Source organism: Dermochelys coriacea, chromosome 1, assembly GCF_009764565.3.
Source record: "Dermochelys coriacea isolate rDerCor1 chromosome 1, rDerCor1.pri.v4, whole genome shotgun sequence".
Lineage (NCBI taxonomy): Eukaryota > Metazoa > Chordata > Testudines > Dermochelyidae > Dermochelys > Dermochelys coriacea.
The window spans coordinates 105,820,974-105,846,480 of NC_050068.2; the positions used below are offsets into that span (position 1 = coordinate 105,820,974).

At 42.0% G+C, this 25,507-nt stretch overlaps 1 protein-coding gene and 1 pseudogene across 1 annotated transcript in view; one reads left to right on the forward strand and one right to left on the reverse strand.

Annotated features, from left to right (window-relative positions):
• NALF1 (NALCN channel auxiliary factor 1) overlaps positions 1 to 25,507 on the reverse strand; it is a 795,579-nt gene that overhangs the window by 208,406 nt on the left and 561,666 nt on the right. The window lies entirely within an intron of this gene.
• Positions 19,189 to 20,477, forward strand: LOC122457842 (annotated as a pseudogene).

Below are 25,507 nucleotides of genomic sequence, written 5' to 3' on the forward strand. Positions count from 1 at the left end.
CAGTTATTAGGAGAGGTCTCCTGTCAGTGGAGTCAGGGGAGGTAACATGTGCTTAGAAGTCATCATTACCAGATATATTGAAAAGAAAACTGGATTTAACATTTAGAGTTGTTCGAGAAGAGAACGCTAGGCCTTGTCTACACTGGCAAGTTTCTGCGCAGTAAAGAAGCTTTCTGCATAGTAACTCCCGAGGTGTACACACTGCCAAGCCACTTAGTGCGCAGAAACTGCGCAGTTGCAGCGCTATAAAAAAACATCCTGATGAGAGGCGTAGAGCTTTCCTCACTGGGGGTAGAGCATCACGGTGCCAGTGTAGACACCCTGGTCAATTATAGTGCTGTGATTGGCCTCTGGGAGGTGTCCCACAATGCATGTTCTCGCCTCTCTGGTCATCGGTTTGAACTCTACTGACCTGCCCTCAGGTGACCAATCATCCCCCCCACTCCTTAATTTCCTCGGGAATTTTAAAAGTCCCCTTCCTGTTTGCTCAGTGACGCATGCAGTGGACTCAGCACATCTTTCAAGGTGACCATGCCTGCTCTACTCACCAGGTGATCCCCTGCTTGGAGCAATGCTGGGCTGCTGGACCTTATCAGCAGTTGGGAAGAGGTGGTTGTTCAGTGCCAGATGCGCTCCAGCCTTAGGAATTATGATACATATGAACAGATTTCATGATGCATGACAGAAAGAAATTTCAAAAAGAAATCTGATGAGGTTCAACAAGGACAAGTGCAGAGTTCTGCATTTAGGACGGACAAATCCCATTCACCGCTACAGACTAGGGACCGAGTGGCTAGGCAGCAGTTCTGGAGAAAAGGACTTAGAGGTTACAGTGGATGAGAAGCTGGATATGAGACAACAGTGTGCCATTGTTGCCAAGAAGGCTAAAGGCATTTTGGGCTGTATAAGTAGGAGCATTGTCAGCAGATCAAGGGAAGTGATCATTCCCCTCTATTTGGCACTGGTGATGCCTCATCTGGAGTACTGTGTCCAGTTTTGAGCCCCACTTCAAGAAGGATGAGGAAAATTGGAAAGAGTCCAGCAGAGGGCAACAAAAATGATTAGGGGGCTGGAGCACATGACTTATGAGGAGAGGCTGAGGGAACTGGGATTATTTAGTCTGCGGAAGAGAAGAATGAGGGGGGATTTGATAGCTGCTTTCAACTGCCTGAAAGGGGGTTCCAAAGAGGATGGATCTAGACTGTTCTTAGTGGTAGCAGTTCACAGAACAAAGAGTAATGGTCTCAAGTTGCAGTGGGGGAGGTTTAGGTTGGATATTAGGAAAATCTTTTTTAGTAGGAGGGTGGCAAAGCACTGGAATGGGTTACTAGGGAATCCAATGAAGTGGGTATTCATCCACAAAAGCTTATGTTCCAATATGTCTGTTAGTCTATAAGGTGCCACAGGACTCTTTGCCACTTTTACAGATCCAGACTAATACAGCTACCCCTCTGATACTAGAGAGGTGGTGGAATCTCCTCCCTTAGAGGTTTTGAAGGTCAGGCTTGACAAAGCCCAGGCTGGGATGATTTAGTTGGCAATTGGCCCTGCTTTGAGCAGGGGGTTGGACTAGATGACCTCCTAAGGTCCTTTCCAACCCTGATATTCTATGATTCTAAAGGGGCCATGACCGGAACACACTGCAGTGCACGGTCAAAGTGTAGGAACTGTGGAACGCCTACCACAAGGCATGGGACGCAAACTGCCGTTCCGGTGCTGCACCCACAAACTGCTGGTTCTACAAAGAGTTGGACGTGATATTCGGTGGTGACCCCACCTCCACTGAGAAGGCCACTGTGGATACTTGGGTGGCTCACATGCCAGTCGAGAGTGAACCAAGCCAGGAGGAGGAAGTCTGGATGAGGATGTGGAGCGGGAGGGGGACCCAGAGGCAGAGGACAATTTAGAGGTCAGAGAGGCATGCAGCCTGGAGCTCTTCTCTACCCCGGAGAAGCCTAGCCAGTCACAGTGAGCTTGGCGAAGCACAAACAGGAGAGGAGGCTCCTGATAAGTGGCTTTGATTTTGGGAATCACTTTGAAGTGAGTTTTTGGGGGCAGGAGGGTTGCAGAAATCAGGCTTCTATCTGTATGAGGCATGTACCACCACATGCCTACTCTGAGCGGCAGAACAGGCTGTTGATTCACTCTCTCACTTCATGGGAATCTGCCTCAGAGATCTCCATGAAACTCTCATGGAGATACTGGGCAATCTGATGCCACAGGTTCTTTTACAAAACTGCTTTGTTTCTTGCCCCATTAAGGGTAACTTTCCCTTGCCACTTTGCTGGCACTGGGGAGCGGGGGGAGGCATTGCTGCACACAGGTGAGCTGCATAAGGGCCAGGGCAGAAGCTGAAGTCTTGGAGAAGACCCCTCCCTTGATTCCCTGCTCACCCTCAGCCACGTGATATCTTCCATAATGAACACAGCCTGTGAAAAATGTGGGGACAATAATGATTATCAGGTCCCCCTCTACAGTGCTGGCTCTCTCCAAGAGCCATGTCTCCAGTGGACAATACGGTCCTGGAACACTGATTTCCCCTACCCCTGTGGTTACTCACCATTTGAGGGGTCCTGTGGCTCATATGTGCTTGCCTGGGGTCAGCCAGTTAGTGATAGGTATGTGAATAGTGGCTGTGTTTAAAATCACTGAATCAGTGGTCTCTGTGTTGCAAACAATACTGCTTCTGTAAAATATTGCATTTTGGCTTCACAGATATGGCCTTGGGAGCCAAGCCTCCCTCTTTGTTATCGCCCGCTGAACAGCTGCACAGAAATAGAAAGCGGCCATGAAGAACTAAAGAGGACTTTCTGTGTGAGGTCATGATGCACTCTGCGGCTGAAAAACAAGAATTGAAGGTGTGGCGGGACAAGGAGACTAGGAACTGAAAGGAGAATGTGGCGCACCAGAATAAAGCCATGGAGCAGCTCATAAACGTTATTGAGAATCAAGCAAACACTCTCCAGGTGCTACTAGCACTGCAAACCAAGCAACTCTGTGCCTGCCCTCCCCTGCAGCCACTGTCACAAAACTCTTTCCCGTGCACCCCCCAGACACCACCAACACACTATTATCAACCTCCTGGCTCCAGTGTGTACCTGCAACATTCCACTCCTGCCCCATCACACTCCAGTCTTGCGGACTCCCAGTACCCACTGCACTCAACACCCATCCCTCTATAGTTTAGCCCTGATGAAGTACGGTACCCACTGCATTGTACTCCAAAGGAGAAGGTTGGATATGATATCTGGACATATGCAAATCTTTAACTGTCCCACCTCCTCCTGGGATCGTCCCTTCCCTCAGTGCTGATGTGGGTTATTTTTGTTTGTTTGTTTGTTTTGTCTCTCTTCTCTGGTTGTTGTTTTTTAATAAAATAATTGTTTTGGTTTGAAAGCAATCTTTATTCCATTAATTGAATGCAAACACAGCCCTGCAAATCAACAGGCAATTTTCTTATACCTTCATAGTGCATCGTCTGCACCAATCACAATCACCTCCTAGCATTACAAGCACTGCACTCCTGAGCATAGCAACAAACATTAGTGGCTCTCAGCTTTAAATTGCTGCCTCAAGGCACCTTGATCCTTATGGCCCTGCACTGTTCCCCTGGAATAGTCCTGGTCTCTGGCTGTTCAAATCAGCCTCCAGGCACTGAGCCTGAGTGGTACAGCCCTGAGTGACACTTTCACCCTTAACTTCACAAATATTATGGAGTGTACAGCATACAGCTTTTAGCATAGGAATATTGTCATCAGCCAGGTCCAGCCTCCCATATAGGCAGCACCAACAGGCCTTTAAATGGCCAAAAGCACACTCAACAGTCATTCTGCACTTACTCAGCCTGTTGTTGAACCACTCCTTGCTGCTGTCAGGATTCCTTGTGTATGGCTTCATAAGCCACAGCATTAAGGGGTAGATGGGGTCTCCCAGGATCAGGCATTTCGACTTCCCCTACGGTGATCTTCTGCTCCAGGAAGAAAGTCCCTGCTTGCAGTTTCCTGAACAGCCCAGTGTTCCAAAAGATGCATGTGTCATGCACCTTCCCAGACTAGCCTGCGTTAATGTCTGTGAAATGCCCATGGTGATCCACAAGCACCTGGAGAACCATTGAAAAATACCTCTTCCGATTAATGTACTCAGTGGCTAGGTGGTCTAGTGCCAAAACTGGAATATGTGTGCCATCTATCACCCCTCCGCAGTTAGGGAAGCCCATTTGTGCAAAGCCATCCACAATGTTGTGCACATTGCCCAGAGTCACAGTCTTTCGGAGCAGGATGCATAAGAACATAAAAATGGCCATACCGGGTCAGACCAAAAGTCCATCTAGCCCAGTATCCTGTCTACCGACAGTGGCCAATGCCAGGTGCCCCAGAGGGAGTGAACCTAACAGGTAATGATCTAGTGATCTCTCTCCTGCCATCCATCTCCACCCTCTGACAAACAGAGGCTAGAGACACCATTCCTTACCCATCCTGGCTAATAGCCATTAACGGACTTAACCTCCATGAATTTATCCAATTTTCTTTTAAACCCTGTTATAGTCCTAGCCTTCACAATCTCCTCAGGCAATGCGTTCCACAGGTTGACTGTGCGCTGAGTGAAGAAGAACTTCCTTTTATTTGTTTTAAACCTGCCCCATTAATTTCATTTGGTGGCCCCAATTCTGATATTATGGGAACAAGTAAATAACTTTTCCTTATTCACTTTCTCCACTCATGATTTTATAGACCTCTATCATATCCCCCCTTAGTCTCCTCTTTTCCAAGCTGAAAAGTCCTAGCCTCTTCAATCTCTCCTCATTTGGGACCCGTTCCAAACCCCAATCATTTTAGTTGCCCTTTTCTGAACCTTTTCTAATGCCAGTATATTTTTTTGAAGATGAAGGGACCACATCTGTACACAGTATTCAAGATGTTGGTGTACCTTGGATTTATATAAGGGCAATAAGATATTTTCCGTCTTATTCTCTATCCCTTTTTTTAAATGATTCCTAACATCCCATTTACTTTTTGACTGCTGCTGCACATTGCGTGGACGTCTTCAGAGAACTATCCATGATGACTCCAAGATCTCTCTCCTGATTAGTTATAGCTAAATTAGCCTCCATCATATTGTATGTAGAGTTGGGGTTATTTTTTTCAATGTGCATTACTTCACATTTATCCATATTAAATTTCATTTGCCATTTTGTTGCCTAGTCACTTATTTTTGTGAAATCTTTTTGAAGTTCTTCACAGTCTGCTTTGGTCTTAACTATCTTGAGCAGTTTAGTATCATCTGCAATCTTTTCCCCCTTTCTCCAGATCATTTATGAATAAGTTGAATAGAATTGGTCCTAGGACTGACCCTTGGGGAACACTATAAATTACCCCTCTCCATTCTGAAAATTTACCAGTTATTCCTACCCTTTGTTCCCTGTCTTTTAATCAGTTCTCAGTCCATGAAAGGATCTTCCCTCTTATCCCATGATAACTTAATTTACTTATGAGCCTTTGGTGAGGGACCTTGTCAAAGGTTTCTGACCAGTTTGAATGATGCCTATTATATCAATATCCTCCTTTAACAGGAGGCACTCTAATTCATCCATCTTATTATTTAAACTTTAGCATTTGTTTTCAAGTACTTTAAAAACTTGTCACTGTTTATTTGTCTGCCCTTTTCTGATGCGTCAGATTCTTTATGTGAATGTTTCTCATCTGTTCCATCCCCTCCTCCTGACTAAAACCTAGGGAATCTCTGTCAATAGACTCCTCTAAGAGAAGCTTTCTGTCCAATCCATGTGCGCTCTGCAGCAATCGGTTTTCCCCCATCTCTTAGTTTAAAAACTGTTCTTTTTATTGTTAAGTGCCAGCAGTCTGGATTCACTTTGGTTTAGGTGGAGCCCATCCTTCCTGTATAGGCTCCCCCATCCCAAAAGTTTCCCCAGTTCCTAATAAATCTAAACCCCTCCTCTCTACACCATTGTCTCATCCATGCATTGAGACTCTGAAACTCTACCTGCCTACCTGGCCCTGCGTGTGGAACTGGAAGCATTTCTGAGAATGCCACCATAGAGGTCCTGGATTTAATTGCCCTGCACACTTCCATCAACACGAATCCAACAGTCGACTTTCCCAATCCGAATTGGCTAGCGACCGATTGGTAGCATTCTGGAGTAGCCAGCTTCCACAGTGCAATTGCCACGTGCTTCTCCAACAACAGGGCAGCTCTCATTCTCATGTCCTTGTGCCGCAGGGCTGGGTCAAGCTCATCAAACAGTCCCATGAATGTGGCTTTCCTCACTCAAAAGTTCTGCAGCCACTCTCGTCATCCCAGACATGTATGACGATGTGATCCCACCACTCAGTGCTTGTTTCCAGAGCCTAAAAATGGCATTCCACTGTGGTCAGCACCTCCGTGAATGCCACAAGCACTCTCCTGTCATAGCTATTACACGTGGCGAGATCAATGTTGCACTCTTCTTGCCTTTGTAGTTTACGGAATAACTCCACTGCTGCTTGTGACATGTTAGTCAGAGCAAGCAGTTTATCTATTCCTGCAGACCAAAGAGGCAGAGCAAACAGTACAGATGGTGCCAAATGTGGATGGAAGCACAGGAATTGCTGGGATGCAAAGCAATGCATCACGGGGCATTGGGACAGGACCCAGGATGCCCTGCGACCCCCTCCACCTTCTCACAAGTCTTAGCGGCAAAAGAGAAAGAAATGCACTGTGGGATAGCTGACCAGAGTGCACCACTCCAAATACTGCTGCCAAGTGCTGCAAGTGTGAACACGCTATTGCACAGGCAGCTGACAGTGTGAACACACACAACAGCGGTTTCCCTTCAGTGCTCTCTGAGCGGCGCTGTAACTGCTGGCACTGTAACTGACAGTGTAGACATACCCCTAGACTTGTGTGGAGAGTTGGATTAGATGATTCAGACCTAAAATATGTGGATCTGTGAGTCTAGGCTTTGAGAATGCTGAATTTTGTGGACATAAAGTTATGGGCACAGTGAGATCATGAACAGAACACAACTTGTTGAGATTCACATGTTGTTCTACACAGAAGGCTCCAAGACTGGCAAAGGGGAATGCATAAGGGAATGTTAACTAAGGGGGTTTGGGGGGGGCGGGGGGAGGAAAGCTATAGCATCAGTTTTGAGAGTGACAAGAAAAAAAGTGTGTAAAAGTACAGTGATGATTGATGGGGGGATATAGTTAGGATAGGAAGACACAAGGTGAGTTTAGAAGGTCTCTAATAATTAAGTATTTTGGATTCTACCTGTGTGCTGCTGTATGATCAAAATATGACCATTTATGATTTGCTAGAGATGATTATCCTGTTTAAATCCATGTATCATCACTGTGTCTGAGGTTATGAATATGAGCTATAGATCTGTATCCCAAATGTGTTTGTTCATGGGGTAACACCCACCAAGTAAAATCTACACTGAACCAGACAGCTTTGTGTTGATGGCCCATCAAAAGCAATTAACTCTCACAATGGGCTGCAGAAGAAATTCATTCCATCCAGATGGCTCTTCCTACAGACAGCTTAGCCAATGACTTCTCCTGTAAGGCAGCAAGCCACTTATGGGCATGTGACTTGTTCATGTGAACCTGGTCTCCATCTTTTGCCAGTTCTTTTCCACAAACTGTGCTGTGGACTTTGTTTGGGACAGTAAAATTCCAAATACATGGCTAAGAGCATAAAAGACCCTTGAAACATCTCCATGTTGCCTCTTTCCTGCTCTGATTCTCTGGACTGTGGATTTACAACTCAAAGTAGCCTATTTGAACTATGGACTGAGGACCTTCCAATCTTTTGGAAGTTACCAGAGACTTTACAAGCCAGCAGTGTGCACCATCCCTGCTACAAATCTAATATAAGAAAATTGCCATTATTGTATGTATATGATCTATTAACCACTTTAACTCTTATCCTTTTAATCTTATAAATAAACCTTTAGTTACTAAAGATTGTCAGGAGCGTAATTATTGGGTAGGATCTGAGTTATATATTGACCTAGCTGTGTATCTGATCTGTTGAGATCAGCAGAACCCTTTATTTGATTAAGTTGGTTTTCAATGACCACTCATCATAAAGTCTAACGTCTGGGTGGTGAAATAAGGTCTGGAATGCCTTAGGAGACTGCATTTTTGACTTTTTGTTAATCAGCGTGGTGAGACAGAAGTTTACTTTTGTTACCAGCTTGGTATATCCAATTTGGGGCGAGTGTGCCCTATTTCTCAGCAGTTTGTCCTGATTCTGGTATTCTCAGATGTGACTCACTGAGGCATGGTGACAACATGAGAAGTCAGTGATGCTTTGAACATATGAGATGAACATGCAAAGCTACAGTAACTGTATTCCATAGATAAAAGTGTAATGTATTAGTTCAATTTAGGTGGTAAAATAAGCAGTTGCCAAAACTGACTGCAAATTGTTTCTTCATAGCATTTATAATAAATTAAAGTATATTACAGTAAATTAAATGAGTACAGTGAATTTAAATGAGGAAAAACCCTATTTGCTATGTGGAGCTGAGATGGGCTGACAAGGCAATGCTCAAATCCACCTTCTCGATTAGGTTTAGGCTGAACTTTGAGGTTCAGGTTCAATGAAAAATTGGAATTTAGATCCTAATATTGTAGCCCAAATTATTAAAATCTCAAGAGCTGTCTGCCTTCTTGAATTGTGGAATTTTCACAAGAACAGTGGCTTGAACAGATTCTTACATCTTAAAACAAAATCTCATTAATATAACTGTTTGCACAGATTATGGATACAGTCAAATGGAGAAACAGGCCTTTTCCAGGTCAGGATACAAACCAAAATGAAAATTACAAGGGTAAAATATGGGGTATTGAATCAGAACTGCGCCCTGACATTTTAAGGGGTTTGGATATTGTGGTTATGTGTTTTCCAGGATTTGAAGGTAGTATTAGAGGTCTTATTAAACCCTTTTCCATCAATAAATGTAATCAGATGCAACATTTTTCAACCAGAATTTAGTTTTACAATCTAAAATAAAAATAAGAAAGTAATTTAACTTTAGGTAAGACAAATCTGGACAAAGTAATAGAAAATATATTGTAGGGAACAGCCAATCTTGGCTGGAAGATGGACTAGATGACCTAGCAGACCTTTTGCATTGTAACTACTATAATTTTATTACTTCATGGAACAAACTGTCATTTTTATTCATTGCAAAATCCAAAATAGTATCTTAATAACTCAATGAGTGATTATCATGAAAAAAGTGGAAATTCACATTGCAAATGGTTCCTTGTGCTCTATTCTGTAATTGAAAAAGCAATATCCAGAATAAATTTTAGGAGTGAATCAATATATTTTAATATCTAGCTTAACTAGTATATCGAAATACACATGTAGTAATATATGGCTCTGATTACACCGAAGCAAGTGTATAATAAGAAAAAACAGTAAATAATGCGGTCAAACAAATAATTCTGTCATCAAGTAGAGTCTCCTAATTTCTTGCAAAGAGAGGAAATGCAATATCATGATTCAGTTTATACTTAACATATAAAATACTTTTTCCTTCAAAATCTGAAAATCTTTTGCATTTTCCTTGTTATTCAAGCTGCCCAGCATGTTAGCTACTAAAAGCTAACATATGTGGTACACAGATTTCTCTGAGTTATCAGACAGCCTCAGGCAAGAAAAAAGAACCAGAACTAGAAAGCAAAGGGGGATACTGGCACAGAGAAAGGAGGAGGATGCTGGTGCACGTAGCAGTTCTGGCAAATCTGTCATCTGTAAAACCTGTTTAAAATGAATGAATTAAGCAAGGGGAAATGGCAAGTATTTTCCAGTGACATATCTCAAGATGACTGCTGAAACTGAATAAAAGCATTTTCAAATCATGGACTACCCCTTCTTCCCCCCTGCCCCGCCACACACACACCCTGTCCATAGCTCTATCTCAAAAGAAAAAAAAATAATTTTATCATCCTGTGACCAGAAGGAGCCTCTTTTACTTTTAATGGTTAATCTCATTGTCACGTTAAGGAAAAAAGAGAAACCTTATCACATTTAAAGGGGCATTGTAAATTCAGATTTAGGCAAAACACATTGGCCTGTTTTAATTGAAATCAATAGGAGTTTTGCAAATGATTTAAATGGGAATAGGGTTAAGATTTAAATTCTGTAAAATTAAGCCTGTACGAAAATTAAGAGACTGATCCTAACACCCTTACTAGTGCAAATAGTTATTGTACTTTGGTGGGATTACTCAGGAGAGTGTCACCTGATGGGGAAGGGTCTATGAACAATAAAAACCTTTCCATCATTGTTATTATTATTATTATTACAAACAATAGCAAATAAACATTTCCCTCAGTGTTTACAGTCCAAAATCTGAAACACTCTGAAAAAGGAATGAAAAATTGAAATTCACTAGAAACTGATTGTAAATAAAAGTGAGACTAACCTCTCTTTATTTCCATTGCCTTAGCTGAGAGAAATGCAGTGTAAACAAAGAAAACAAATTTGGAAATTTAAATTTGATTTTGACTTTAATAATCTATGATATTATAATTTATTTGCAACAGAGGCCAAGAATACTCTTTGAAAAAACAATATTTAAAAATAACAAACAAACAAACCTAACAGGTCCGACGTATTTAACAAAAAATGGCAGGTCTGAAGTATTTATGAGCATGTATGTTGCTAATCCTGCTAAGTGTTATTATATAGGTGGCACTGGTAGCCGAAAGTTAAGGTAGCCTACCACTTTCTGTTATAAGACCCTGTTTTCAGTTGCTTGTAACCAAGTCACACTGGACACTTAGTCCAGTGTCATACTGGACAAGTCATTTACACCAAACTTTTCACAGATGGCCACTAACTTTGTGTTCCTCATTTTCTGGGGGCCCAACATGAGACACTTGGGCCCTACCAGCAGGAAGCACTAATACAAAAGAAATATTTCAATTCCACTTCTAAAATATTTAGTCAGTTTCATAGACAAAAAGTGAATCTAATTAATAACTCCATCAAATAGGTTGATAAGACCAGCTTTGGAAAAAGCATACATCACCATGATCCAACAAATGTGACTTCTGCTTATAACAAATCTGGATAAACTAGTCAGTGGTTATCCCTTTGCATAATCCACCAGAACTTGATGTTAGTTGTTACATTTGAACTCCTCTCACTCTGACATATGCCTCTTGCTGGTTGCCAGACAACTGGCCTGGCTGCTAAAACTGAACATGGGCACCAACCTCAATCCCAGCAGTGCTTTAGAGCAGTGGTTCTCAAAGCTGGTCCGCCACTTGTTCAGAAAGCCCCTGGTGGGCTGGGCCGGTTTGTTTACCTGCTGCGTCCGCAGGTTCGGCCAATCACAGCTTCCACTGGCCGCAGTTCGCCACTCCAGGCCAATGGGGGCTGTGGGAAGCACCACGGGTCAAGGGATGTCCTGGCCGCCCTTCCCGCAGCCCCCATTGGCCTGGAGCGATGAACCATGGCTAGTGGGAGCCGCGATCGGCCGAACCTGCGGACTAGGCAGGTAAACAAACCAGTCCAGCCTGGCAGGGGCTTTCCCTGAATAAGCAGCGGACTGGCTTTGAGAACCACTGCTTTAGAATACCCAAAACCATATTAGGCAATTCACAAATTAGGGACATCAAATTCCCACTTAACTCAGTGGGAATTTGGATTGCCAAAGAAATGGATGATCTGATGTTAAGCTGCCATAGCCAGACACAAAGATGAGCTTGGAATCTGAGGCTGACATTTTAAAAATTGGAAATAAACTTTTAATATTAATGGTCCATTATAGTCTCTTCCTTTGAGAAAATGTGAAGGAGGGAGCACACCTGAAATGATGACTAAGGGCTCTCTCCCCCATCACCCATGCCTAAGAGACTTTTACAGCTTTCATAGTCCTGTGGAGGAGTGAGGGTAACAAGTACCAATAGAAGCATGGTTATAGTGCCATTTGAGATTATCTAGCTACAGACAATCCCAAATAATTTGTTGGACTTGTCATGCCAAAGTGTCCTGGCTTTCAGGTGGAGAAATAAAGATATAAAATAGCATTTGTATAATTTACAAACTCTCAAATTATTTTCTGTAACATATGTGGCAGGTGCGGAATACATGACTGAAATGTGGTGTAAAGGTTTTATCAACACTCTTTTGGGATGACCTTTGTGTCTTCACTATGTGCAAGCAAATAGTTATTTACTCTTTGCAGAGTAGCAGTCGTGTTAGTCTGTATTTGCAAAAAGAAAAGGAGTACTTGTGGCACCTTAGAGACTAACAAATTTATTTGAGGATTAGCTTTCATGAGCTACAGCTCACTTCATCAGATGCATTCAGTGGAAAATACAGACTACATTTATTGCTACATTTACACATTGGTTGGACTTTTCCAAATACAGTGTATTTTCCACCGTGTGCATCCGATGAAGTGAGCTGTAGCTCACCAAAGCTTATGCTCAAATAAATTTGTTAGTCTCTAAGGTGCCACAAGAACTCCTTTTCTATTTACTCTTTGTTTCTAATAGTGCCCACAAAATGCTGGACACTTCCCAATACAAAAGGCAACACAGTACCAACTGCTGTCTAAAAAGGGACAAAGCAAATAGACACAGAAATGAAGAGATGAGGGAGAATGAGCGTGGCAAACAAGCACGGAGCAATATTTGGCCATGATAATACATTGCTTTCATTGACAGTGTATTTTAAAGAGGTATTTTTAAAATTCACAATCAATTTGGAATTTTTAGATCTGGAGAGCAGACATGTGGATAAGTTACAGCTTTCATACAGTTGTCAGTGTTTCTGTCATTCCAGTTCTTTTGCATATGGAACTATAATCACAAAATTTAGATTCCATCCTCATTCTATAAGTGGATACTGTTAATAGTTTTATTAGGAGGAAAAAGTAATTCTATGGCATATTTCATGCTGAAAACTTAAACATTTATATGTAAATTGTTAGAAATGTTACCTTTATTGCTACATTTACACATTGGTTGGATTTCCACCATTTTTACCCTCTTCCTTTCAATGTGGCATGTCATTATGCCATAAGAAAAAATACCATAAAATTGTTGCAGTTTACACTAAGTCAAGTGGCTGCCTGATTCCTTTTCTGAAATATTGTATAGTAGTCAGGAAGAGTTCATCAGCACAAACCATCAGCTGTATTTCTATCATACCGACTAGGGCTACAGTAAAAGATTAAAGATGTGGAGGTTTATTTACCATTCTTCCTATAGGACACAAATAAGTGAGGATTTCACCTTCACATAGTTCTCATCAGTCTGAAAGATATTTTCAGTTTCTTCAACCTAAATCCAATTTTATAAAAAAGGAATGGTTTGGGGATTATTGGTGTCAAGCTAACAAGTCACTAATAACCGGCTTTTTGATATCTTGAAAGGAAAAGTGTGTTTCTGTATAAAAAATAACAATACTCTAACAGATTAAGGATAAGACTACATTACATGATGGTTACAAATAGATATTATTTTTCCAGTGCTTTCATCATACTTGATTTTCTTCTCTCCTGTACTTTTTAACACAGGTGACATGGGGTGGGAGTGGAAATCTTGTCTTAACATCATGGGCATGTATTTGAGCTATGTTTGTTAATGGTGGGCCCAATCCTGCATTCCCCATGAACCAAAACTACCATTGACTTTGAGAGGAGTTTTGATTGCATAAAGAGTGCTGGATAGGACTCTGAAGCTGTAAATGTAATTGCAGCTAAATCCCTCAATTCAACTGAATTTGACCCTCAAAATCTACTTTAAATGCTCACATTTCATTATAATGCTGTAACAAATCAGAACAGTGCTGTTTTGCAGAGGTTGCTAGAGTTTATTTGTGTAGATACAGAATTCATAACATAATTTCTTTTGGCTGACCTGGGTGGGGTAGATGTGACTCTCCCTATTTTCGTATCACATATTTAATTTTGCAACTAAAATGAAGATTTTCATGAAAAGTTTGCCTCCTGGAAAAAAAAATTACCCACAATGCACACCAGGCATTATGCATGGCAAAAAGGAAACCTGTAGAAGTGCAGTATCAGACAAACAGTAGTTCTCAGTCTACCTAATCATTAAGACTAATTCATTAGCTAACAATTTTCACCTGTGGCAATCCCTGGGCCTGCAGAGACTTCAGTTTCATGCTTCTGACTCACATAGCCTTTTTGTGGCTGTGTTACCAATGTAGTTAAGTGATTCACATTTGCCTAGGTTTCATATTTGAGCACTAAATATCATTTAAAGAAAAAACATTTTCCTTAATTATTTTGGGGAAATAAATATTGCTCTCTTGTTAGTATTTGCACCCAAACATACATCAAATGCAAATCTAAAACTATTTTAACGCTCCAGCAATGGTAAATTTAAATGATCAGACGGCACATTTTATTAAGCAATCTTTTTTTTTTAAATGAATCATCACACCTGTAGAACAGCAGGAAATACAATTAATAGGTGCCACATTTTAGAAATTGATTGTAAGAAGCAGAAAAGACAGACTAGGGTCATCTTTCAGTCTCGTTAGCATTAATAGCAAAACTCCCCTTCATTTCACTGGGATCAGGATTTGAGCCATTATAGAAAAGGGCTTAGCTTTGGTTATAGCTTTATTCCTAGCCCTAAAAAAGAAAAGGAGTACTTGTGGCACCTTAGAGACTAACAAATTTATTAGAGCATAAGCTTTCGTGAGCTACAGCTCACTTCATCAGATGCATGAAGTGAGCTGTAGCTCACGAAAGCTTATGCTCTAATAAATTTGTTAGTCTCTAAGGTGCCACAAGTACTCCTTTTCTTTTTGCGAATACAGACTAACACGGCTGCTACTCTGATTCCTAGCCCTATACAGCACTGCAATAGGAGCTCTGGATGCCACTGTTTCTGAGGGAAACAGGCACAATTGCACTTGGAGCCCCATGGAATACAGCAACATAACTACTCTACCCACCCCTTTTACAAGGTATGCCCTTTCCCATATGGGGATTCAGTTCTTCTGGCTGATGCAGAGACTGCATCTTTTGCACTTCCCTTTGAAGAGGTTAATACTGCCTTGAGCACTAATCCCTTTGCATACAACTGAGATCCTTACATTCGCTATCATCTTGTGAACCTGCTGGGCACAATCTAGCCCTAATTACTTGTCACCCACTTTACTTCTACACATTTAAAGAGTCATTGTTATGGATGACAGGAGAAGATTTTCTTTTAAATGGAAATTTTTGCTCCTAAATCCCTTAGGTATATGTAACAATCTCCTATCACACTCAAAATTAGCCTGCTGCATCCAAAAGTTAAATCTATTTCCTCAGTTCATCTAGAGTACTTTCCGCTTTCCCTATTCATGTAAATTAACAAATCTTTAAAAAAATGAAATACAGAGTTATGGAAACAAGACACCAAATCAGGGTCATATATGTTGTTATAGCCCTGGGCTACCACAGGAAAATAAAAAACCAGCAGCATAAAATCTATAGAAAGAGCCAGCTAGGTATTACAACAGTGTATTATTATCTTTCATCAGTTAATATGACTCTTATCCCATTTCAGCCTTGGGGTCCTATCAGCTTCAAGATACAGGAGAAGCCATCATCCACTTCCCTAAAGGTAGCCACTCCCCAACTTAAATCTGATTCTGTATCCCAAAAAAGAACAAGTCTAGACTTACCTTTTCCTGCCTGGGGCGTGTCTTTACTTAATAACTCAGAAATATCAACTCCACATCATAAACCTCAGCCTAAGCTTCCTCACTGAGCATGACTGTCTGTCTGTGGCAGAGTGCTGAGAACCAACAGCTGAACCAGCACTCTGGTCACTGTAAGTCCAATTTAGTTTCCCTGGAGAAGGACCTGATTGCTAGAAGCTGGGATTAATTACTAGATCAGTCTGAGCTGGGGGATCTAATGAGCTAGTTAATCCATTAACTGGAAGAGTAGAAAGGCACATAGGAAAGAAGAGCAAAGGGAGAATGAAAGAAAGAGGGAAGTAGGGTTAAGTAAAGGAAGATCTTTGCATGGACAGATCTCTTCCCTCATGTAAAAGGGAATGATGTTTGTATGTACACAAAGTTGTTGCATGGGCCTATCTATTGGTGGTGGTTGAGATAATACACAAACTACATATCAGTGTTTACAAACCACAGGTGTTAGAGCCATTTGTACAAGAAGATAAGAGTGCACTGTTTCACCCTGTCACACTGTCCCAAGGGCTTTCCTTGAGGACTTCATCTGTCTTAGTTCTCTCTTTCTAGAGAAAGATTCTGATCTCCCTTATATGCAAGATGGTTTAGCAAGCCACATCTGCCAAATAAGTCAGCAGAACTTCAGTAGTTTTATGCAAGGTGGATCATCAGAAGAGCCCAACCTCCCTGTCATGAGAGTGCTTGGCAGAAAACCATTGGGTTTATTCCTACATGACAACCAAAAATAAAGGCGGTATCCAGAGCCTTTTCAAGGAAGGGTCTATTGGTGAAGGAAGAGCTCATCTGAGGGGTAAACAACATGTCAAAATGGATTTGTTGTATGAACTTCTGCAAATCATAGAGTATCAGATTCATACAAGTAATAAATATTTTGCACAACTAAAGCTTAGCAATTCTCAACACAATATGTAAACAGAGAAAAGGAGATTCAGTTTGCAAACAGCTTCAGTGTTAAGATTTGGAGAGGGATGTTCATATTATCTCACAAATAGTCATGAAAGACCCATAACTTTAATTATTTAAAACAAGACTGAACTAAACACTTTCATATATACTGTTGAGAAAATTCTGCACTAATTGGGTGATGGGCCTGGATAATTTCATTGGTCTTTTCCATTTTTAATTCTTACAATCAAAGCTATACCCCACAATTTTTCTACTTTCTGATCTCGGGACTTCATCTGAGGAAAAGATCTCAGTTTATATTGTAACTAAAGCTGGGCAAACATAAAATAAAAAATCTCATCACTGAGGAAACTGATAAAAATTCCAAAATAGAACTGGTTGAAATTTCCTGGGTTTAATTTTTTTTAATGTTTTCTCATTGTTAACTATTTGATTTGGCAGAAAAAAACCCCTCAAAGTTTCACAAACACTTTCTCTGAAAATTTTCAGGCTTTTCAATAAGCTGCTCTATATTCTACTAGTGCTAAGCATGGAACATTATGGCTACCATGAACCCTTATATCTGTGTCTATTTTTTGTGTCCTGACCTGCTTGAAGGTATGGAAGTTAAAAGTGAAAGTCCCTTCCTTTCAAGTCCCCACCTCTGTAGAAACCAAATAAAAATAAACTGACTAGGGACTGGATGGCTAGGCAGCAGTTCTGCAGAAAAGGACCTAGGGGTTACAGTGTACAAGAAGCTGGATATGAGTCAACAGTATGCCATTGATGCCAAGAAGGCCAATGGCAGTTTGGGATGTATAAGTAGGGGCATTGCCAACAGATCGAGGGACGTGATTGTTCCCCTCTATTCGATATTGGTGAGGCCTCATCTGTGTCCAGTTTTGGGCCCCACACTACAAGAAGGATGTGGAAAAATTGGAAAGAGTCCAGCAGAGGGCAACAAAAATGATTAGGGCTGGAACACATGACTTATGAGGAGAGGCTGAGGGAACTTGTTTAGTCTGCGGAAGAGAAGAATGAGGGGGGATTTGATAGCTGCTTTCAACTACCTGAAAGGGGGTTCCAAAGAGGATGGATCTAGACTGTTCTCAGTGGTAGCGGATGACAGAACGAGGAGTAATAGTTTCAAGTTGCAGTGGGGGAGGTTTAGGTTGGATATTAGAAAAAACTTTTTTTACTAGGAGGGTGGTGAAACCCTGGAATGTGTTACCTAGAGAGGTGGTGGAATCACCTTCCTTAGAAGTTTTTAAGGTCAGGCCTGACAAAGCACTGGTGGGGATGCTTTAGTTGGAGGTTGGTCCTGCTTTGAGCAGAGGATTGGACTAGATATCCTCCTGAGGTCTCTTCCAACCCTGATATTCTATGATTCTATGAAGCTAGACAGCTGAATCAGCAAATGTGTATATTCTACTGAAAACAAGTTGGAATATTTTATTGTCTGGATACATTTATCATCCAAGCTGAGTACGCAGACAGGGAGCATATCGGTGTGATAAAGAACTGAAAATACTAAATAGGAATGGAGAAGGAAGGAAACATGCTGCATAGAGCTGTGCAAATTTTTGGTTATCAAACCATTCAGCTGAAGTTCATGGGAGCTGTCTTCTGAATCTGTTGTATGGACCTCTAGATACATGTGCAGTCTAAATGAAATCAGTGTGCGGACCTGCAGCTCTGAGGCCTAGATATCTAAAGTTGGTACACAAACTTAGAGGCAACTTTGGAAATTTGCCTTTAATTTATCTCTGCCATAGTTTCCCCACCTGTAAAATTGAGATAGTGCTTCCCAGGGTTTTGTGAGGTTTAACTAATCATATGTAAGGCATTTTAAGGTTTTTGGAGGGAAGGCACACATTTTTATGAATATATTTTAAACAAAGCAGATGTTCTCCTTTGAGGATCAGCAGTAAAGTGTAAAGTAGTCACCTTAAACAAGTGGTGCTGTAATCTCAACAGGAACAGTTATTGAAACAATTCTAAAGCACTGATGCTCTTCCTGGATCTAGTAAAAACTGCTATAAACTAACAACCAGTAAACATTCCTTTGAAAATGAGCATGACTAAACTATAGAGCTGTCTCTTGCTGTTCCATGAACTGCTTGCTCCAACATGGCTGACAAAAAAGACAAATAAAAAAATCAAAGAAATGAAACAGATTTACTGCCTTCATTAATTAGCAGCTGAACTATTTTCAGGAAGATAGAATCAATTGGGAGAACTGGTTAAAAAGAATCAATGATGTAACTTTTATAATAATTATGTATACCGGTTGTAACTCATTATCTATGCAAGCCTGACTTTTTTGTTCCCTTGACTGTCCCGTTTTACACTGCTTCTTTAAGGAAATGTTTTGGACTCTCAACAAATGTGTTATTAGCAATTGAAAGGTTTCAGAGTGGTAGCCGTGTTAGTCTCTATCAGCAGAAAGAATGAGGAGTACTTGTGGCACCTTAGAAACTAACAAATTTATTTGAGCATAAGCTTTCACGGGCTAAAGCCCACTTCGTCAGATACATCACATCATCAAGGAGAGGTACCCAACCTTCATTGATATCCTGGTGAGACCTGGATGACACACTGTCCATGTGCTTCCTCTTTGCCACCTTCCCACGCACTGGCAAGTGTCACATGCAGACCATCCAGCTGTGCCGCCGCCTCACTGTGGAGTTCCTACTACAGGGTCATGGCAACCTTCACGGAGTTCTACACCATGCTGCTGGGCTTTGTGAACTTCTGCCTCTACCAGTCCTTCAACCTGCACTACCTCCACAAGATTGAAGGCCAGGCTGAGGCAGAGCAGAAGCCGGAAGAGGGGGAGGCGTACACCATGGACTCAGAGAGCTACATGGAGAAGCTGTCAGCTCTGAGTGCCAGCCTAGCCTGAGTGGTAGTGCCAAAACCAGAGGACGAAGTGTGGGTGGATGAGCTCCCCATGGACGGGGAGAGCGCAGAGCAGGAGGTGGCGAGGAAGAAGGAGCAGGAGGCAGAAGAGAAGCAGAAGAAGCTGTTTGAGGGGTTGCAGTTCTTCCTGAACAGAGAGGTGCCTCGGAAGCCCATAGCCTTCATCATCCAGTGTTTTGGAAGCAAAGTGTCTTGGGACAAGTCCGTGTGCATCAGTGCCACCTATGATGTGAGCGACCCAACCATCACCCACCAGATTGTAGACTGGCCCAGCCTGGGAAAGCGGGCGATAGGCAGGTATTACCTCCAGCCGCAGTGGGTGTTCTACTTGGTCAATGCCAAGATGTGCCTCCCAGTGGCTGATTATTTCACCTCTCACCCTTCGTTTTGGAGAAGGATGGGGACTACATCCCACTGAGAAGCTGAAGCTGCTGGCCCTGCAGAGGGGTGAGAACCCAGCAGAAGAGAGCATAGAGGAGGATGAAGATGACAGTGATGAAGAAAATCATGATGATTATGAAGGCTCAGAAGGAGAAGAATACTCTGAAAAGGAAGATGAAGGGAAACTGAAAAAGCTGGAAGGGCGGCAATCCCAGGGAAGAAGGTGCCAGTGAAGGTGTCGGCGGGCACGGTGTGGCTGGAGGACAAGCAGCAAGCAATCCAGGAGGAGCAGTTCGAGGAGAAGCATCTCGCCTTCATGATGATGAAGAAGAGGGAGAAGTACCTCTATCAGAAAATCATGTTTGGGAAGAAGCGCAAAGTCTGAGAGGCGACCAGACTCGCTGAGAAGAGGAAAGCTCATGATGCTGCCACAAAATCAGAGAAGAAGAAAACCAAGAAGGTGTGACAGGAGTGACAGGGCTGTCAGGCTCTGCCCTCCCTCCAGGACTGGAGCTGCCCCTTGGCCCGGGAGACCTACTTACTAGGCTGTACCTCAGGCCTCCTCCAGGACAGGAATGGAAGTCTAAACAATCCACACTGAATGGAAGCCAATAGCATCTGGCCAGCCATGACTTTCAGCTCTGTCGATGCTCTTGGGACATCCCCAATTACTGCCTATCCCCTGTATTTAAAAACAAAACCAGCCTCTTCCCCCATCCTCCGGGACCCCATCCAAGGCTCCTCCATGGGGAGGCTCCGGGAGCATTCTTTGTCTGCTTCACTCACACCAATGCCAACATCCTCCCCATGGCTGCAGCAGATCATGGATGCAGCCAAAGGTCCCCAGAGAAGCCGAATGTTAAGTGTCAGCAGCTCTCCCTGGGTCAGGGGAGGGGGGCTGTGCCTGGTGCGGGCGAACATCTCGGGGCTCTTGGTTGTACAGAGCTAATGGTAAAAGCGGGGCCCAGGGTGAGCTGGCCCAGGCCCTGAGCTGGGGCTCCTCCAGCAGGCTGGGTGCCTTGGAGCTTGTGACAGTTGTTGCTCTCAGAGGGAGGGTCCCTTTGTTGTTTGCTTTGCAGGCTGGGGATCTGCATGGTCCCTTGCAGCCAGTGCAGGCAGGTTGTGGACCTCCGGGAAAAGCTTCCACTGCATGCATCTAATGAAGTGGGCTTTAGCCTACGAAAGCTTATGCTCAAATAAATTTGTTAGTCTCTAAGGTGCCAAAAGTACTCCTCATTCTTTCTAGCAATTGAAAGTAGCCCAAGTAATAAAATGAAATGAAATATAGAAAATAATTCAGAAGAAAGGAAAAGATTTGTAAACCTGTAAAAACTGGCATTTAGACAACAGTTATCACAGTTAGTGAAATAATATACTACATCTATATTTTTAAATACATTTGACTGGAGTTGATTGTTGCAGTTGAAGCATCTTCGTCTATAACTTTATAAAGTGACTCGTGATGTGGGGTATTACACTGAAACTGAAATTAATATTGTTTCTTGTAAGTAAAATATATAGGGGTTGAGTCTTCTTGCTATTATACAAGTTTTTCACTTGGGTAACTACAGGATATTACAGAGTGGAGAATCAGGTCCATAATCCACAGCATATACTATATATTACATCGTTAACATAATAGAGAAAGCAACTCTGTTTTACTTACTCTGTTAGCAGCACACTGACTTTCCTTTTTTTCATTCTTTTATTGTTGCTGCTATGGCCCTGATTCAGCAAGGTACTTAACTGTGCCAACCAGTAAAAATGGGAGTGCACTGAAATCAATAGACTATTCCTGTGCTTGCAGTTAGACATGTGCATGCATACCTTACTGAATTAGCACCATAGCAACTTCTCTATATTCAACTTTTTCAATATTTAAACAACTAGTCAGCTGAATCACTGTAAGGTCCTGATCCTTCAAACACTTATACATGTGAGTAGCTTTACTTATGTTAGTTGTCCCATTGAAGTCAATCAAGAGTCCAACACGATCTTTTATTGTGCCTGAACCTGCTCTATGTGCTATATTTGAAAAAGCAGATTATTAATGTGAGGTCTGAAGTGTGACAGCCACACTATTATTGAAATATTGCTTATTTTCTCATTTTTACCATATAATTATTAAATCAACTGGAATCGAAATATTGTATTTACATTTCTATGTATAGTATAGAGAGCAGTATAAACAAGTCATTGTCTTTATGAAATTTTAGTTTGTACTGGCTTCGCTAGTGCTTTTTATGTAGCCTGTTGTAAAACTAGGCAAATATCTAGATGAGTTAATGTATCTCCAAGAAGACCTCTGCGTACCCCCAGGAGAATTCATACTCCTGGTTGAGAACCATTGATGTAGGCAATATGGACTAACATCAAGATATGTGCAAGAATCATTAATGAATAACTGGAAAATAATGGCATAGCTGCTAACACAGGTAATGCAGCAAGACAGCTACCAAGTTATGCCTTGCAAACCCAATATATTGTTTAAATGATAATATGTACAGACACAGAAGTGTCTACACTTAGGTGACTACAGAATTAGATTGGTGCTTAGTTGGATTCCCAAAAGAATCAAGGCAACTAACTCTCCTTAAAATCAGGGTCCTAGATGCATTTGAAAATCCTGCTAGATGCCTGTGTGAAACTTTAGGAACCTAAGTACCATTCAAAAGCTAGCCTGTGGTGAAATTGAAAACTGGCTTTGCCTGGAGAACTCTGGAAAGGATGGAATTTAAACATCTTACTCCTGCCCATCCAATCTGCAGTAATGGTCACTGTGCTTTTGAATACTCTACATACCAGCCACTGACGCTCCTTCGCATGCTGGCTTAAGTCAAATTCAGCAAGGGGGCCTCTTCTCCAGAATACAGGCTTCCCTATACCATCCCTCCTATCAGGTAGGCTTGAATAATGAGGAACACTTGGCCAAACTGCTTATATTCTCTCCTATTTGCCTTCTTCATGGTATCCTGCACATAGCAAATTTGTCACCATACGCACAGTAGAAAACAGAAAGTATTTGGCATTGTTTAAAAGAAAGACACTTTTTTTCCCCTCAGCAGGTCATTATCAAAATGGAGGGGGGAAGAGAAGTCGTCCTCCTTTCCTCTCTCACCAAGCAAATGAAATGTACAATGCATCTGAGGGAAAAAACATATTTTAAAAAGTAACTCTAATTGGCATTGCTGGGCCACCTGCTGGCTTCAGCCGTCAGGCTGAAAAGTTTATAATACTAAACATATGGTAAGCTCATAAAAGAGACAGCAATCCAGTTTCCATCAGGAGAAAAACTACTATAACGTTGAATTATGGAACAAAATATTCAGGGGTAAATGTTTTAACTGACCTCAAACCATCCTCCAAAGTTATGCATGCCAATTTTGTTTATTAGTAAATATTTTCAACACATTAGTTTCCAGAACTCTGCACTGCAGTGCATTGTACAATACATCCCACATTGCAGCCAGTCAGCCAGCTCCTGTCCTGCTGCAACCTTCTGTGGTGGCATTCCACAAGGTGGAGACTGGTGTCTGATAGGGGCAGGAAGAGATGTTAATGCTGGGGCTGCCAGCCCCTGTCTCTCTCCATCTACTTCAGAGAAATGCCAGTGAGGGTAGCAACTGAGTTGACTAAGGGCCCCTGAGTTCCCAGCCAAGATGGCTCCCATTGTGCTACACACTCCCATACGAAGGTACAGTCCTTAGCCCCAAACAACTTACAGTTTTGTGCTCTGATCCTGCAAATACTTATGCACATGCTTAGCTTTACAACTATAAGTAGTCCCATTGATTTCAGTGGGGCTCCTCATGGTTAGGGAAGTTTGAAAATATTCTGGCAAAATTGTTTTTTAGTGGAAATTTTTTTTTGACAAAATGAACAGATCTGAATAAAATTTCATACCCAAATGTCAGACATCATGGAGTTTGCCATATACATCCCCTTTCTGTGGTTTCACTGGGTGGATGCACAAATAGGTTACTAATAACAATAATTTACTAATATGTGTACACAAAAATAAAACTTTTACCTTAGGGTTTTGTGAAGCTATTACAATGACTGAACAAAAGATCTCAAATGTTCAAGTTAGTTACCCACCTGCTGAAGTGAAGAAACAGATTGACAGAGCCAAAAGAGTACCCAGAAGTCACCTACTACAGGACAGGCCCAACAAAGAAAATAACAGAACGCCACTAGCCATCACCTTCAGCCCCCAACTAATGCATCTCCAATGCATCATCAAGGATCTACAACCTATCCTGAGGGATGACCCATCACTTTCACAGATCTTGGGAGACAGGTCAGTCCTTGCTTACAGACAGCCCCCCATCCTGAAGCAAATACTCACAGCAACCACACACCACACTACAAAAACACTAACCCAGGAACCTATCCTTGCAACAAAGCCCGTTGCCAACTGTGTCCACATATCTATTCAGGGGACACCATCATAGGGCCTAATCACATCAGCCACACTATCAGAGGCTCGTTCACCTGTGCATCTACCAATGTGATATATGCCATCATGTGCCAGCAATGCCTCTCTGCCATGTACATTGGCCAAACCGGACAGTCTCTACATAAAAGAATAAACGGACACAAATCAGACGTCAAGAATTGTAACATTCAAAAACCAGTCGGAGAACACTTCAATCTCTTTGGTCACTCGATTACAGACATAAAAGTGGCAATTCTTCAACAAAAAAACTTCAAAAACAGACTCCAACGAGAGACTTCTGAATTGGAATTAATTTGCAAACTGGATACAATTAACTTAGGCTTTGAATAAAGACTGGGAGTGGATGGGTCATTACACAAAGTAAAACTATTTCCCCTTGTTTATTCCCCCCCCCCCCCGTTCTTGTAAAGTGCTGGAAATGGCCCACCTTGATTATCACTACAAAAGTTTCCCCCCTCGCTTCCGCCCTCCTTCTCCCCCCCCCCACTCTCCTGCTGGTAATAGCTCATCTTTTCTGATCACTCTTGTTACAGTCTGTATGGTAACACTCATTGTTTCATGTTCTCTGCATGTATAAAATCTCTGCACTATATTTTCCACTGCATGTATCCGATGAAGTGAGCTGTAGCTCACGAAAGCTTATGCTCTAATAAATTTGTTAGTCTCTAAGGTGCCACAAGTACTCCTTTTCTTTTTCAAGTTAGTTATAAAATCTACTTTAAAATATTTTTTTTCTTGCTAATTTTAGGGTCACCAGCTCTGTTCACCCTTAGTGGATAATCAGTTGTTTGGTGATTGTGGAAATCTATTGAATGGCTTAACTGGGTAAAAGTTTCTTTAATAAAAAGCTTGGTCTGTGATAAAAAGTTAAAATCTGCCCAGCTATGTCACCCTGAGCAATGTAGTTAAGACAATCTAATCCTGTGTAGATAGTACTAGATCAACAGAATAATTCCTCTCAGGGAGGAGAATAATCCACGCCAACAGGAGAACCTTTCCTGTCAGTTTAGGTGAGATGTGGGCAAACTACAGCCTCCGGGCCACATCTGCCCCGCAGGATGGTCCTGCCCAGCCCTAACCCCCTGCAGCCTCACCTCGCCGCGTCGCCAGTGCTCTGGCCAGCTGCTCTTGCCAGGCAGCACGGCA